At 39.3% G+C, this 15,017-nt stretch overlaps 1 non-coding gene across 1 annotated transcript; it reads left to right on the top strand.

Annotated features, from left to right (window-relative positions):
- Window positions 1–14,692: 14,692 nt before the first annotated feature.
- Window positions 14,693–14,800, top strand: LOC112761868 (small nucleolar RNA R71). Its single transcript, XR_003182240.1, has one exon. It is a non-coding gene; the product is annotated as a small nucleolar RNA R71 (small nucleolar RNA).
- The last annotated feature ends 217 nt before the right edge of the window (window positions 14,801–15,017 follow it).

The raw sequence follows: 15,017 nt of genomic DNA on the forward strand, positions 1-15,017 counted from the left end.
TCAACACCTCCAAGAATAGATTTTTGCACACCAAAGCCCTTTCTCAAGCTTTCAAAATCTCAATCAAGCTCCAATATTTACATACACACTACCTAAGCCACAATCATCATGCCCATACACAACATCTCAATACCCAAACATCATAGAACAAAAAATTACACTAGGGTTGAGAATCTTACCACACCCAAGATTCAAGGAGTCAAGATTAATCTTCTCCTTCAAGAGAGTTGGGTCCTATAACATCAAAGAGCCTAAAATCTCAACACATTTCTCTATAAAACTCGAAATTTAGGGATGAAGAACTGAGATGAAATCATAGCTTACCTCAAGAATAAAGTAGTGGGTTTTGTAGAGCTTTTCACGGTGAACGCGTGGCTGCAAATGGTGCGGTAATCAGAGCTCTAGATCAAAAGTTATGGTGGTTTGAAGATCAACCAAGGGTTAGAACTTGTGAGAGTGTTCTTCCCCTTCCCATTTCCTTTTTCAGCGTGTATGAGTGTCTAGTGAGGAGAGAGAGTGCTGAAAATTAGGGTTTTAGGTATAGTTTAGTTGGGCCAAGGGCCCAATATGGGTCTGGTTGGCCCGGTTTGACCCGTTCGGTCCAATCTTGATCCGATTTCTATAAAATTGGTATCGAAATTCTCGTCTCAATCTCCTCTATTATATTTAGCCATAAAAATCACATTTTTGGCTATAGAAATTCTCATTTATGGGTTAATTAGCTGTTAATTAACCGGATTTTACATTCTACCCACCTAATTGGGAATTTTGCCCACAAAATTAAAATTTCAATTAACTGAGAATAAGTGCGGATAATCCGTTCGCATTTCCGACTCAAGTTCCCAAGTGTGTTTCTCAATACCGCCTCGACTCCATGCCACTTTGACTAACGCAACCTCCTTTCCACGCAACCGTTTGATACTAGTATCGTCAATTCTGACCGGAGCCACTGGAAGCGTCAAATCTTCTTTTAACTGAACCGATTTAGGTTCTAACACATGGCTAGCATCAGGAGTATACTTCCGAAGCTGCGACATGTGAAATACATCGTGCAGGTTCAAAAGGTAAGGTGATAGAGCCATCCGATACGCTACAGGTCCAACCCTCTCCAGGATCTGAAACGGACCGATGTATCGAGGATTCATCTTCTTTGCTTTAATTGCCCTACCTACTCCTGTGGTTGGAGTGACTTTAAGGAAAACATGGTCTCCTTCCTCAAATTCCAAGGCCTTCCACCTCTGATCGGCGTAACTTTTTTGACGACTCTGTGCAATGAGTATCCTATCTCGGATTTTTTTGACTTGTTCGGTGGTCTCAGCTATCATCTCCGGTCCCAACAAGCTTTACTCTCTAGCTTCATACCAGCATAGCGGGGATTGACATTTCCTCCCATACAAGGCCTCATATGGAGCAATCCTGATGCTCGCATGGTAGCTATTATTGTATGCAAACTCCACTAACGGCATATACCGATCCCAATTTGCTGGTTGGTCCAAAACACAAGCCCTTAACATATCCTCTAGTGTTTGGATCATCCTCTCAGCTTGACCATCTGTCTGAGGTTGGTAAGCCGTACTCAAGCTTAACCGGGTCCCGAAAACCTTCTGAAATGCACCCCAAAACCTCAAAGTAAAACGAGGATCTCTATTAGAGATTATAGTAGTAGGCACACCATGAAGTCTCACAATCTCCTTTATGTACAAGCGTGCTAACTCCTCAAGAGTGTAGTTCATCCGAATGGGTAGAAAATGAGTCGACTTCATCAGTCTATCCACAATCACCCAAACAGCATCAAAACCGGCCTTAGTCCTTGGCAATCCAGATACAAAGTCCATTGCAATGCTCTCCCACTTCCATTGCGGAACCTCTAAAGGTTGCAACGTCCCAGAAGGTCTCTGATGTTCAATATTCACCTTCTGACAGGTTAAGCACTTTGAGATGTACTCCGCCACATCATTCTTCATACCCGGCCACCAAAATATCGCCTTCAGATCATGGTACATCTTAGTACTCCCCGGGTGAATAGAGAATCCGCTCTTGTGTGCTTCGCTTAAGATATCTTGTCGCAAAGTGCCGACATCCGGCACAATGATCCTGTCCTTGAATCTCCATAGCCCATCCTGATCCTCTGACACTCTCCACCGCTTTTCTTGCTCAATAGCTGGCAACACCTTTGGTAACACATCCTCGTTTTCATGGGCCTTTAGGAGTTTGGATTTAAAGTCACTTGAGATCTGCAATCGACTCAAACATAGAGTCCCAGACACTTCTTGAACACCAATCTTCAGACTCTCGAATTCCTTGAGTAACTTCTTGATGAGCGGATAATTTATACGCTTTTTGGCATTATTTTTAGGTAGTTTTTAGTAGGATCCAGCTACTTTTTAGTATATTTTTATTATTTTTCAAGCAAAATTTAAATTTCTGGACTTTACTATGAGTTTGTATATTTTTTTCTGTGATTTCAGGTATTTTCTAGCTGAAATTGAGGGACCTGAGCAAAAATCTGATTCAGAGGCTGAAAAAGAACTGCAGATGCTGTTGGATTCTGACCTTCCTGCACTCGAAATGGATTTTCTGGAGCTACAAAAACCCAATTGATGCGCTCTCAATTGTGTTGAAAACTAGACATCCTGGGCTTTCCAGAAATATATAATAGTACATACTTTGCCCGAGTTTTGATGACGCAAACTGGCGTTTAAACGCCAACTTCCTGCCCTATTCTGGCGTTAAACGCTAGAACTGAGTTACAAGCTGGAGTTAAATGCCCAAACTGGCACCAAAGCTGGCATTTAACTCCAAAAAAAGTTTCTACACGTAAAAGCTTCAATGCTCAGTCCAAGCACACACCAAGTGGGCCAGGAAGTGGATTTCTGCATCATTTACTCATTTTCTGTAAACCCTAGTTACTAGTTTAGTATAAAAACTACTTTTAGAGATTTATTTTTCATCCAGTTTTCATATTTCAGAGCTGAGACCATTGTACACGTTTGGGGGCTGGCCTCACGGCCATGCCTAGACCTTCATCACTTATGTATTTTCAACGGTGGAGTTTCTATACCCCAGAGATTAAGGTGTGGAGCTCTGCTGTTCCTCATGAATTAATGCAAAGTACTATTGTTTTTCTATTCAATTCAAGCTTATTCTTATTCTAAGATATTCATTCGCACCCAAGAACATGATGAATGTGATGATTATGTGACACTCATCACCATTCTCACCTATGAACGCGTGCCTGACAACCACTTCCGTTCTACATGAAAACAAGCTTGAATGCATATCTCTTAGCCTCCATTCCGAAAGATCGGAGTCTTTGTGGTATAGGTTAGAATTATTGGTGGCCATTCTTGAGATCCGGAAAGTCTAAACCTTGTCTGTGGTATTTTGAGTAGGTTCTAGGATGGGATGACTGTGACGAACTTCAAACTCACGAGTGTTGGGCGTAGTGACAGACGCAAAAGGATCAATGGATCCTATTCCAACATGAGTGAGAACCGACAGATGATTAGTCGTGCAGTGACAGCGCATTTGTACCATTTTCACTGAGAGGATGGACGATAGCCATTGACAATGGTGATCCCCCAACATACAGCTTGCCATAGAAAGGAGTATGAATGATTGAATGAAGGCAGTAGGAATGCAGAGATTCAGAAGGAGCAAAGCATCTCCATACGCTTATCTGAAATTCTCACCAATGAATTACATAAGTATTTCTATCTTATCTTATATTTTATTTATATTTTAATTATCAAAACCTCATAACCATTTGAATCTGCCTGACTGAGATTTACAAGATGACCATAGCTTGCTTCAAGCCGACAATCTCCGTGGGATCGACCCTTACTCACGTAAGGTTTATTACTTGGACGACCCAGTGCACTTGCTGGTTAGTTGTACGGAGTTGTGAAGAAGAATTGAGATTATGAACGTGCGTACCAAGTTTTTGGCGCTGTTGAGATCACAATTTTGTGCACCAAGTTTTTCGCGCCGTTGCCAGGGATTGTTCGAGTTTGGACAACTGACAGTTCATCTTGTTGCTCAGATTAGGTGATTTTATTTTAATTTTAAGCTTTTTATTTTTATTTTCGAAAAAATTTTCAAAAAAAAATATTCTATGACTTCAAAATTTTTAAGAATGAAATCTAGAGTTTCATGATGATCTGTTGAAGTCTGGCTGGCTGTGAAGCCATGTCTAATCTTTTGGACCGATGTTTCAACTCATCATCACAAGAGCTTGTTGATTTCTATCAATCTTGCTGTTGTATGTAATGTTCTGCTGAAGCTTGGCTGGCCATTGGCCATGTCTAGTCTTTTGGACCGAAGCTTTTACATCAAGCTTGGCTGGCTATTAAGCCATGTTTAAAATATTTGGACCGAAGCTTTAGACTAACATTGCATGATTCTTGGAATTCTTATTAAAAATTTTGAAATCCTTATTTTTCTTTTTCTTTTCCCAAATAATTTTTGAAAAATCCAAAAAAATTAATAAAATCATAAAAACAAAAAATAATTTTATGTTTCTTGTTTGAGTCTTGTGTCAAATTTTAAGTTTGGTGTCAATTGCATATCTTGATTTTTTTCCTTTAAATTTTCGAAAACTCATGCATAATGTTCTTCATGATCTTCAAATTGTTCTTGATGAATTTCCTTGTTTGATCTTTGCATTTTCTTGTTTTGTGTCTTTTCTTGTTTTTCATATGCATTTTCAATTTGTTAGTGTCTAAACACTGAAAATTTCTAAGTTTGGTGTCTTGCATGTTTTTCTTTTCTTAAAAATTTTCAGAAATAAGTCTTGATGTTCATCTTGATCTTCAAAGTGTTCTTGGTATTCATCTTGACATTCAAAGTGTTCTTGCATGCATTAGTTGTTTTGATTCATAATTTTCATGTTTTGAGTCATTTTGATGTTTTTCTCTCTCCTCATTAAAAATTCAAAAATTAAAAAATATCTTTCCCTTATTCTTCTCATAAATTTCGAAATTTTGAATTGACTTAGTCAAAAAATTTTAAAAATCTAGTTGTTTCTTATGAGTCAAGTCAAATTTTCAATTTAAAAATTCTATCTTTTCAAATCCTTTTCAAAAATCAAATCTTTTTCATTTTTTTATTTTCGAAAATTCTCAAAATCAATTTTAAAAATATTTTTCTTATTTTTGTTTCACATTTTCGAATTCATTACTAGTATTTAATATTTTGATTCAAAAATTTTAATTTGTTACTTGCCTATTAAGAAAGGATCAAACTTTAATTTCTAAAATCATATCTTTTAGTTTCTTGTTAGTCAAGTCATCAACTTTAATTTCAAAATCAAATCTTTTTAAATTTCCTTTTCAAATCTTTTTCAAATTAAATTTCAAATCATATCTTTTTCAAAAATTAATTTTCAAAATCTTTTCTAACTTCCTATCTTTTCAAATTTGATTTTCAAATCTTTTTCAATTAATTACTTGACTTTTTGTTTGATTTTAAAAGTTTTCTATTTCAATCATATCTTTTTCAAAACCACCTAACTAATTTTCTCTCTCTAATTTTCGAAAACTCCTCCCCACTTTTTCAAAATTTCTTTTAATTAACTAATTATTTTAAATTTTAATTTAATTTAATTTCTCTTTTTAATTTTCGAATTCTAACTAATAATTAAAATAAAAGCAAAAATATTTTTGCTTTTATTTTAATTTAAATTCGAAATCTTCTCTCTCTCATCTCTTTCTATTTATTTATTTATTTACTAACACCTCTCTTCTTCTTAAAAAAATTCGAACCCTCTCCCCCACTCTGTGTTCGAATTATTCTCTCCTCTCTTCTTCTACTCACATAAAGGAATCTCTATACTGTGACATAGAGAATTCCATACTTTCTTGTTCTCTTCTCTTTCATATGAGCAGGAACAAGGACAAAGGCATTCTTGTTGAAGCTGATCCTGAACCTGAAAGGACTCTTAAGAGAAAACTAAGAGAAGCTAAAGCACAACACTCTGGAGAGGACCTAACAGAAATTTTTGAAAAAGAAGAAGACATGGTAGCCAAAAATAACAACAATGCCAACAATGCAAGGAAGATGCTTGGTGACTTCATTGCACCCTCTTTTGACTTCTGTGGAAGAAGCATCTCAATTCCTGCCATTGGAGCAAACAACTTTGAGCTTAAGCCTCAATTAGTTTCTCTAATGCAACAGAATTACAAGTTTTATGGACTTCCATTGGAAGATCCTCATCAGTTTTTAGCTGAATTCTTACAAATCTGTGACACTGTCAAGACCATCTGAGGTCTACAGGCTTATGCTTTTCCCTTTTGCTGTAATAGACAAAGCTAGAATATGGTTGGATTCACAACCTAAGGAAAGCCTAAACTCTTGGGAAAAGCTGGTCTTTCCTGGCCAAATTCTTTCCACCTCAAAAGATGAGTTTAGAGTGGAAATCCAAACCTTCAGACAAAAGGAAGGTGAGTCCCTCTATGAAGCTTGGGAAAGATATAAGTAATTGATCAAAAGGTGTCCTACTGACATGCTTCCAGAGTGGAGCATCATATGTATATTCTATGATGGTCTGTCTGAGTTGTCAAAATTGTCATTGGACCATTCTGCAGGAGGATCTCTTCATCTAAAAACCCCTGCAGAAGCTTAGAAACTCATTGAAATGGTTGCAAACAACCAGTTCATGTACACCTCTGAGAGGAGTCCTGTGAACAATGGGACGCATCAGAAGAAGGGAGTTCTTGAAATTGATACTCTGAATGCCATATTGGCTCAGAACAAAATATTGACTCGGCAAGTCAATATGATTTCTCAGAGTCTGAACGGATTGCAAGCTGCATCCAATAGTACTAAAGAAGCATCTTCTGAAGAAGAAGCTTATGATCCTGAGAACCCTCCAATGGCAGAAGTAAATTACATGGGAGAACCCTATGGAAACACCTATAATCCTTCATGGAGAAATCATCCAAATTTCTCATGGAAGGACCAACAGAAACCTCAACAAGGCTTCAATAATAATGGTGGAAGAAATAAGTTTAGAAATAGCAAGCCTTTTCCATCATCTTCTCAGCAATAGACAGAGAATTCTGAACAGAGCCATTCTGGCGTGGCAACCATAGTCTCTGATCTATCCAAGACCACACTAAGTTTTATGAATGAAACAAGGTCCTCCATAAAAAATTTGGAGGCACAGGTGGGTCAGCTGAGTAAGAAGATTATTGAAACTCCTCCCAGTACTCTCCCAAGTAATACAGAAGAAAATCCCAAGAGAAAGTGCAAGGCCATAACCATGACCAACATGGCCGAACCTAGAGAGAGTGAGGAGGATGTGAGTCCCAGTGAGAAAAGCCTCATGGGACATCCTCTGGATAGAAAGGAGTTTCCCTTTGAGGAACCAAAGGAATCTGAGGCTCATACAGAGACCATAGAGATTCCATTGAACTTTCTTCTGCCATTCATGAGCTTTGATGAATATTCTTTCTCTGAAGAGGATGAAGACATCACTGAAGAGCAAGTTGCTAAATATCTAGGAGCAATCATGAAGCTGAATACCAAGTTATTTGGTACTGAGACTTGGGAGGATGAACCCCTCTTGTTCACCAATGAACTGAATGCATTAATGAGGCAAACATTACCTCAGAAGAAACCGGATCCCGAAAATTCTTCATACCTTGTACCATAGGCACCATGACCTTTGAGAAGGCTCTATGTGACCTGGGGTCAGGGATAAACCTCATGCCACTCTCTGTAATGGAGAAACTGGGAATCTTTGAGGTACAAGCTGTAAGAATCTCACTAGAGATGACAGACAAATCAATAAAACAGGCTTATGGACTAGTAGAGGACGTGCTAGTGAAGGTTGAAGGCCTTTACAGCCCTGCTGATTTCATAATCCTAGACACTGGGAAGGGTGAGGATGAATCCATCATCCTTGGCAGGCCCTTCCGAGCCATAGTAAAAGCTATGATTGATGTTGACAGAGGAGAGTTGGTCCTTCAGTTGAATGAGGACTACCTTGTATTCAAGACTCAAGGTTCTCCTTCTGTAACCATGGAGAGGAAGCATGAAAAGCTTCTCTCAATACAGAGTCAAACAAAACCCCCACATTCAAACTCTAAGTTTGGTGTTGGGAGGCCACAACCAAACTCTAAGTTTGGTGTTGAGAGGCCCCAACCCTACTCTGATTATCTGTGAGGCTTCATGAGAGCTCACTGTCAAGCTATTGACATTAAAGAAGCGCTTATTGGGCGGCAACTGGTGCAAGAAATCGTGATTGTTCATTCCTTGGTAACGGCGCCAAAAACGTGATACGCACGTTCATAATCTTAGTTCTTTTTCACCAGTTCGCACAACTAACCAGTAAGTGCATTGGGTCGTCCAAGTAATAAACCTTACGTGAGTAAGGGTCGATCCTACGGAGATTGTCGGCTTGAAGCAAGCTATGGTCACCTTGTAAATCTCAGTCAGGCGGATTCAATTGGTTATGGAGATTTGATAATTAAAATATAATTAAAATATAAAATAGGATAGAAATACTTATGTAATTCATTGGTGAGAATTTCAGATAAGCGTATGGAGATGCTTTTATTCCTTCTGAACCTCTGCTTTCCTACTGCTTTCATCCAATCATTCATACTCCCTTCCATGGCAAGCTGTATGTTGGACATCACCGTTGTCAATGGCTACTTCCCATCCTCTCAGTGAAAATGGTCCAGATTCACTGTCACCGCACGGCTAATTATCTGTCGGTTCTCGATCATGCTAGAATAGGATTCAGTAATCCTTTTGCGTCTGTCACTACGCCCATCACTCGCGAGTTTGAAGCTCGTCACAGCCATCCCTTCCCAGATCCTACTCGGAATACCACAGACAAGGTTTAGACTTTCCGGATCTCAAGAATGGCCGCCAATAATTCTAGCCTATACCACGAAGACTCTGATCATAGATCAGGAGGCTAAGAGATATGCATTCAAGCTTGCTTTCATGTAGAACGGAAGTGTTTGTCAGGCAAGCGTTCATAAGTGAGAATGATGATGAGCGTGACATAATCATCACATTCATCATGTTCTTGTGTGAGAATGAATATCTTAGAGAAGAAATAGGCTTGAGTTGAATAGAAAAACAATAGTACTTTGCATTAATTCATGAGGAACAGCAGAGCTCCACACCTTAATCTATGGGGTGTAGAAACTCCACCGTTGAAAATACATAAGAACAAGGTCTAGGCATGGCCGAATGGCCAGCCTCCCCAAATGGCATGTGAATTCGAAAATAGGGAAAAAGACCAGCCCCCTAGTACAATAGTAAAAAGTTCTATTTATACTAAACTAGTTACTAGGGTTACAGAATTAAGTAAATGATGCAAAAATCCACTTCCGGGCCCACTTGGTGTGTGCTTGGGCTGAGCATTGAAGCTTTCACATGTAGAGGTCTTCCTTGGAGTTGAACGCCAGTTTGTAACTTGATTCTGGCATTTAACTCTACTTTGCAACTTGTTTCTGGCATTTAACGCCAGAATAGGGCAGAAAGCTGGCGTTAAACGCCCGTTTGCGTCATCTAAACTTAGGAAAAGTTTGGACTATTATATATTGCTGGAAAGCCCTGGATATCTACTTTCCAACGCAATTGAGAGAGTGCCAATTGAGTTTTTGTAGCTCCATAAAATCCACTTCGAGTGCAGGGAGGTCAGAATCCAATAGCAGCTGCAGTCCTTCTTCAGCCTCTGAATCAGATTTTTGCTCAAGTCCCTCAATTTCAGTCAGAAATTACCTGAAATCATAGAAAAATACAAAAACTTATAGTAAAGTCCAGAAATGTGATTTTTATTTAAAAACTAATATAAATATATTAAAAACTAATCAAATCATACTAAAAACTATGTAAAAATAATGCCAAAAAACGTATAAATTATCTGCTCATCACAACACCAAACTTAAATTGTTGCTTGTCCCCAAGCAACTGAAAATCAAATAGGATAAAAAGAAGAGAATATACTATAAATTTCAAATATCAATAAAACTTAGCTCCAATTAGATGAGCGGGACTAGTAGCTTTTTGCCTCTGAACAGTTTTGGCATCTCACTTTATCCTTTGAAGTTCAGAATGATTGGCATCTATGGAAACTCAGAATTCAGATAGTGTTATTGATTCTCCTAGTTCAGTATGTTGATTCTTGAACACATCTACTTTATGAGTCTTGGCCGTGGCCCTAAGCACTTTGTTTTTCAGTATTACCACCGGATACATAAATGCCACAGACACATAGTTGGGTGAACCTTTTCAGATTGTGACTCAGCTTTGCTAAAGTCCCCAATTAGAGGTGTACAGGGTTCTTAAGCACACTTTGTTTTTACTTTGGACCTCGACTTTAACCGCTCAGTCTCAAGCTTTTTACTTGACACCTTCACGCCACAAGCACATGGTTAGGGATAGCTTGGTTTAGCCGCTTAGGCCAGGATTTTATTCCTTTGGGCCTTCCTATCCATTGATGCTCAAAGCCTTGGATCCTTTTTATTACCCTTGCCTTTTGGTTTCAAGGGCAATTGACTTTTTCTGCTTGCTTTTTCTTTTTCTTTATTATTTTTTTCGCCAATTTTTTTTCTTTTTTTTTTGCATTTTTTCTGCAAGCTTTGTTCTTCACTGCTTTTTCTTGCTTCAAGAATCATTTTTATGATTTTTCAAATCATCAAATAACATTTCTCCTTTTTCATTATTCTTCAAGAGCCAACAATTTTAACATTCATAAACAACAAATTCAAAAGACATATGCACTGTTCAAGCATTCATTCAGAAAATAAAAAGTATTGTCACCACATCAAAATAATTAAACTAATTTCAAGGTTGAATTCAAAATTCATGTACTTCTTGTTCTTTTGTAATTAAAATATTTTTCATTTAAGAGAGGTGATGGATTCATAGGACATTCATAGCTTTAAGACATAGACACTTAAACACTAGTGATCATGTAATAAAGACATAAACATAAATAAACATAGAGCATAGTAGACAAAAAACAGAAAAATAAGAACAAGGAGATTAAGAAACGGGTCCACCTTAGTGAGGGTGGCGTCTTCTTGCTCTTGAAGAAGCAATGGTGTTCTTGAGCTCCTCTATGTTTCTTCCTTGTCTTTGTTGCTCCTCCCTCATAGCTCTTTGATCTTCTCAAATCTCATGGAGAATGATGGAGTGCTCTTGGTGTTCCATCCTTAATTGTCCCATGTTGGAACTTAATTCTCTTAGGGAGGTGTTGATTTGCTCCCAATAGTTTTGTGGAGGAAAGTGCATCCCTTGAGGCATCTCAGGGATTTCATGGTGAGGAATTTCCTCATGCTCTTGTTGAGGTCCATGATCTCTTGTTTGCTCCATTCTTTTCTTAGTGTGGGCTTGTCCTCATCAATGAGGATGTCTCCCTCTATGTCAATTCCAGCCGAATTGCAGAGGTGGCAAATGAGGTGAGGAAAGGCTAACCTTGCCAAAGTGGGGGACTTGTCAGCCACCTTGTAGAGTTCTTGAGGTATAATCTCATGAACTTCCACTTCCTCCCCAATCATGATACTATGGATCATGATGGCCCAGTCTACAGTAACTTCAGACCGGTTGCTAGTAGGAATGATAGAGCGTTGGATGAACTCCAACCATCCTCTAGCTACAGGCTTAAGGTCCGGTCTTCTCAATTGAACCGGTTTGCCTCTTGAGTCAACTTTCCATTGAGCTCCTTCCACACATATGTCCATTAGGACTTGGTCCAACCTTTGATCAAAGTTGACCCTTCTAGTGTAGGGGCGTACGTTTTCTTGCATCATTGGCAAGTTGAACGCCAACCTTACATTTTCCGGACTGAAATCTAAGTATTTCCCCCGAACCATTGTAAGCTAGTTCTTTGGGTTTGGGTTCATACTTTGATCATGGTTCCTAGTGATCCATGCGTTTGCATAGAACTCTTGAACCATTAAGATCCCGACTTGTTGAATACGATTAGAGAGAACTTCCCATCCTCTTCTTCTAATCTCTTGTCGGATCTCCGGATACTCGCTCTTTTTGAGCTTAAAAGGGACCTCAGGGATCACCTTCTTCTTGGCCACAACTTTATAGAAGTGGTCTTGATGGACCTTTGAGATGAATCTCTCCATCTTCCATGACTCAGAGGTGAAAGCAATTGTCTTCCCTTTCCTCTTTCTTAAGGTTTCTCTGGCCTTAGGTGCCATTGATGGTTATGGAAAAACAAAAAGCAATGCTTTTACCACACCAAACTTAAAAGGTTTGCTCGTCCTCGAGCAAAAGAAGAAAGAAAGTAGTAGAAGAAGAAGAAAATGGAGGAGATGGAGTGAGAGAGTGTATTCGGCCAAGGGGGAGAAGTAGTGGTTGTGATGTGTGAAAATGGAGTAGTGTTAAGGGGTTTATATAGGGGTGGGGGGAGGGTAGGTTTTGGCCATTAGGGTTGGGTTTGGGAGAGAAAAGAATTTGAATTTTGGAGGTAGGTGGGGTTTATGGGGAAGAGTTGATGGATGTGAATGGTTAGGGGTATTTAGGGAAGAGAGGTATGAAAAGGTGTGAAGAGGAGAGAAGAAGAGGTGGGGTAGGTGGGGATCCTGTGGGTCCACAGATCCTGAGGGGTCAAGGACTTAGCATCCCTGCTCTAAGTAGGCGTGCAAAACGCCCTTAGAATGCATGTTTGGCGTTAAACGCCAGCTTGCTGCTTGTTTTTGGCATTTAACGCTAATTTCATGCTCTGTTCTGGCGTTAAATGCCAATCTGATGCTTGTTTCTGGTGTTTAATGCCAACTTGATGCTTCTTACTGGCGTTTAAACGCCAGTAAGCTCTTCCTCCAGGGTGAGCTATTTTTAATGCTGTTTTTCATTCTGTTTTTGATTTTTCAGTAGTTTTTGTGACTTCACATGATCATCAACCTAAAGAAAACATAAAATAGCAATGGAAAATAAATATATATAATTAAATAACATTGGATTGCCTCCTAACAAGCGCTTCTTTAATGTCAATAGCTTGACAGTGAGCTCTCATGGAGCCTCACAGATGTTCAGAGCATTGTTGGGACCTCCCAACACCAAACTTAGAGTTTGAATGTGGGGGTTCAACACCAAACTTAGAGTTTGGTTGTGGCCTCCCAACACCAAACTTAGAGTTTAACTGTGGGGGCTTTGGTTGACTCTACAGTGAGAGAAGATTTTCATACTTCCTCTCCATGGTTACAGAAGGAGAACCTTGAGTCTTGAATACAAGGTAGTCTTCATTCAGTTGAAGGACCAACTCTCCTCTGTCCACATCAATCACAGCTTTTACTGTGGCTAGGAAGGGTCTTCCAAGGATGATGGATTCATCCTCATCCTTCCCAGTGTCTAGGATTATGAAATCAGTAGGGATGTAAAGGCCTTCAACCTATACTAACAAGTCTTCTACTAATCCATAAGCCTGTTTCATTGATTTGTCTGCCATTTCTAGTGAGATTCTTGCAGCTTGTACCTCATAGATTCCCAGTTTCTCTATTACAGAGAGTGGCATAAGGTTTATCCCTGACCCAAGGTCACACAGAGCCTTCTCAAAGGTCATGGTGCCTATGGTACAAGGTATGAAGAACTTTCCGGGATCTGATTTCTTCTGAGGCAATGTCTGCCTTATCAATGCACTTAGTTCATTGGTGAACAAGGGGGGTTCATCCTCCCAGGTATCATTACCAAATAAACTGTCATTCAACTTTATGATGACTCCTAGATATTTAGCAACCTGTTCTTCAATGATGTCTTCATCCTCTTCAGAGGAAGAATAGTCATTGGAGCTCATGAATGGTAGAAGGAGGTCCAATAGAATATCTAGGGTCTCTGTATGAGCCTCGGATTCCTTTAGTTCCTCAAAAGGGAACTCCTTTCTGTCCAGAGGACGTCCCAAGAGGTCTTTCTCACTGGGATTCATGTCCTCCTCCTCCTCTGGGCATTCGGCCACACCAAGTAGGGTTATGGCCTTGCACTATCTCTTAGGATTTTCTTCTGTACTGCTTGGGAGATTACTGGGAGGAGTTTCAGTAATCTTCTTACTCATCTGACCCACCTGTGCCTCCAAATTTCTAATGGAGGACCTTGTTTCATTCATGAAACTTAGTGTGGTCTTAGATAAATCAGAGACTATGGTTGCCAGGCCAGAATGGCTCTGTTCAAAATTCTCTGTCTGTTGCTGAGAAGATGATGGAAAAGGCTTGCTATTGCTAAACCTATTTCTTCTACCATTATTATTGAAGCCTTGTTGAGGCTTCTGTTGATCCTTCCATGAGAGATTAGGATGGTTTCTCCATGAACGATTATAGGTGTTTCCATAGGATTCTCCCATGTAATTCACCTCTGCTATTGCAGGGTTCTCAGGATCATAAGCTTCTTCTTCAGAAGATGCCTCTTTAGTACTGTTGGATGCAGCTTGCAATCCATTCAGACTCTGAGAAATCATATTGACTTGCTGAGTTAATATTTTATTATGAGCCAATTTGGCATTCAGAGTATCAATTTCAAGAACTCCCTTCCTCTGAGGCTTCCCATTACTCACAGGATTCCTTTCAGAAGTGTACATAAATTGGTTATTTGCAACCATGTCAATGAGTTCCTGAGCTTCTACAGGCATTTTCTTTAGGTGAATGGATCCACCTGCAGAATAGTCCAATGACATCTTAGATAATTCAGACAGACCATCATAGAATATATCCAGGATGGTCCATTCTGAAAGCATGTCAGAAGGACACTTTTTGGTCAGTTGCTTGTATCTCTCCCAAGCTTCATAGAGGGATTCACCTTCTTTCTGTTTGAAGGTTTGAGCATCCACTCTAAGTTTGCTAAGCTTTTGAGGAGGAAAGAACTTGGCTAAGAAAGCCGTGACCAGCTTATCCCAAGAGTTTAGGCTATCTTTAGGTTGAGAGTCCAACCATATTCTAGCTCTGTCTCTTACAGCAAACGGGAAAAGCATAAGCCTGTAGACCTCGGAATCAACCCCATTGGTCTTAACAGTATCACAGGTTTGCAAGAATTCAGTTAAGAACTGAAAATGATCT

This window comes from Arachis hypogaea, chromosome 16 (assembly GCF_003086295.3).
Source record: "Arachis hypogaea cultivar Tifrunner chromosome 16, arahy.Tifrunner.gnm2.J5K5, whole genome shotgun sequence".
In the NCBI taxonomy this organism is placed as follows: domain Eukaryota; kingdom Viridiplantae; phylum Streptophyta; class Magnoliopsida; order Fabales; family Fabaceae; genus Arachis; species Arachis hypogaea.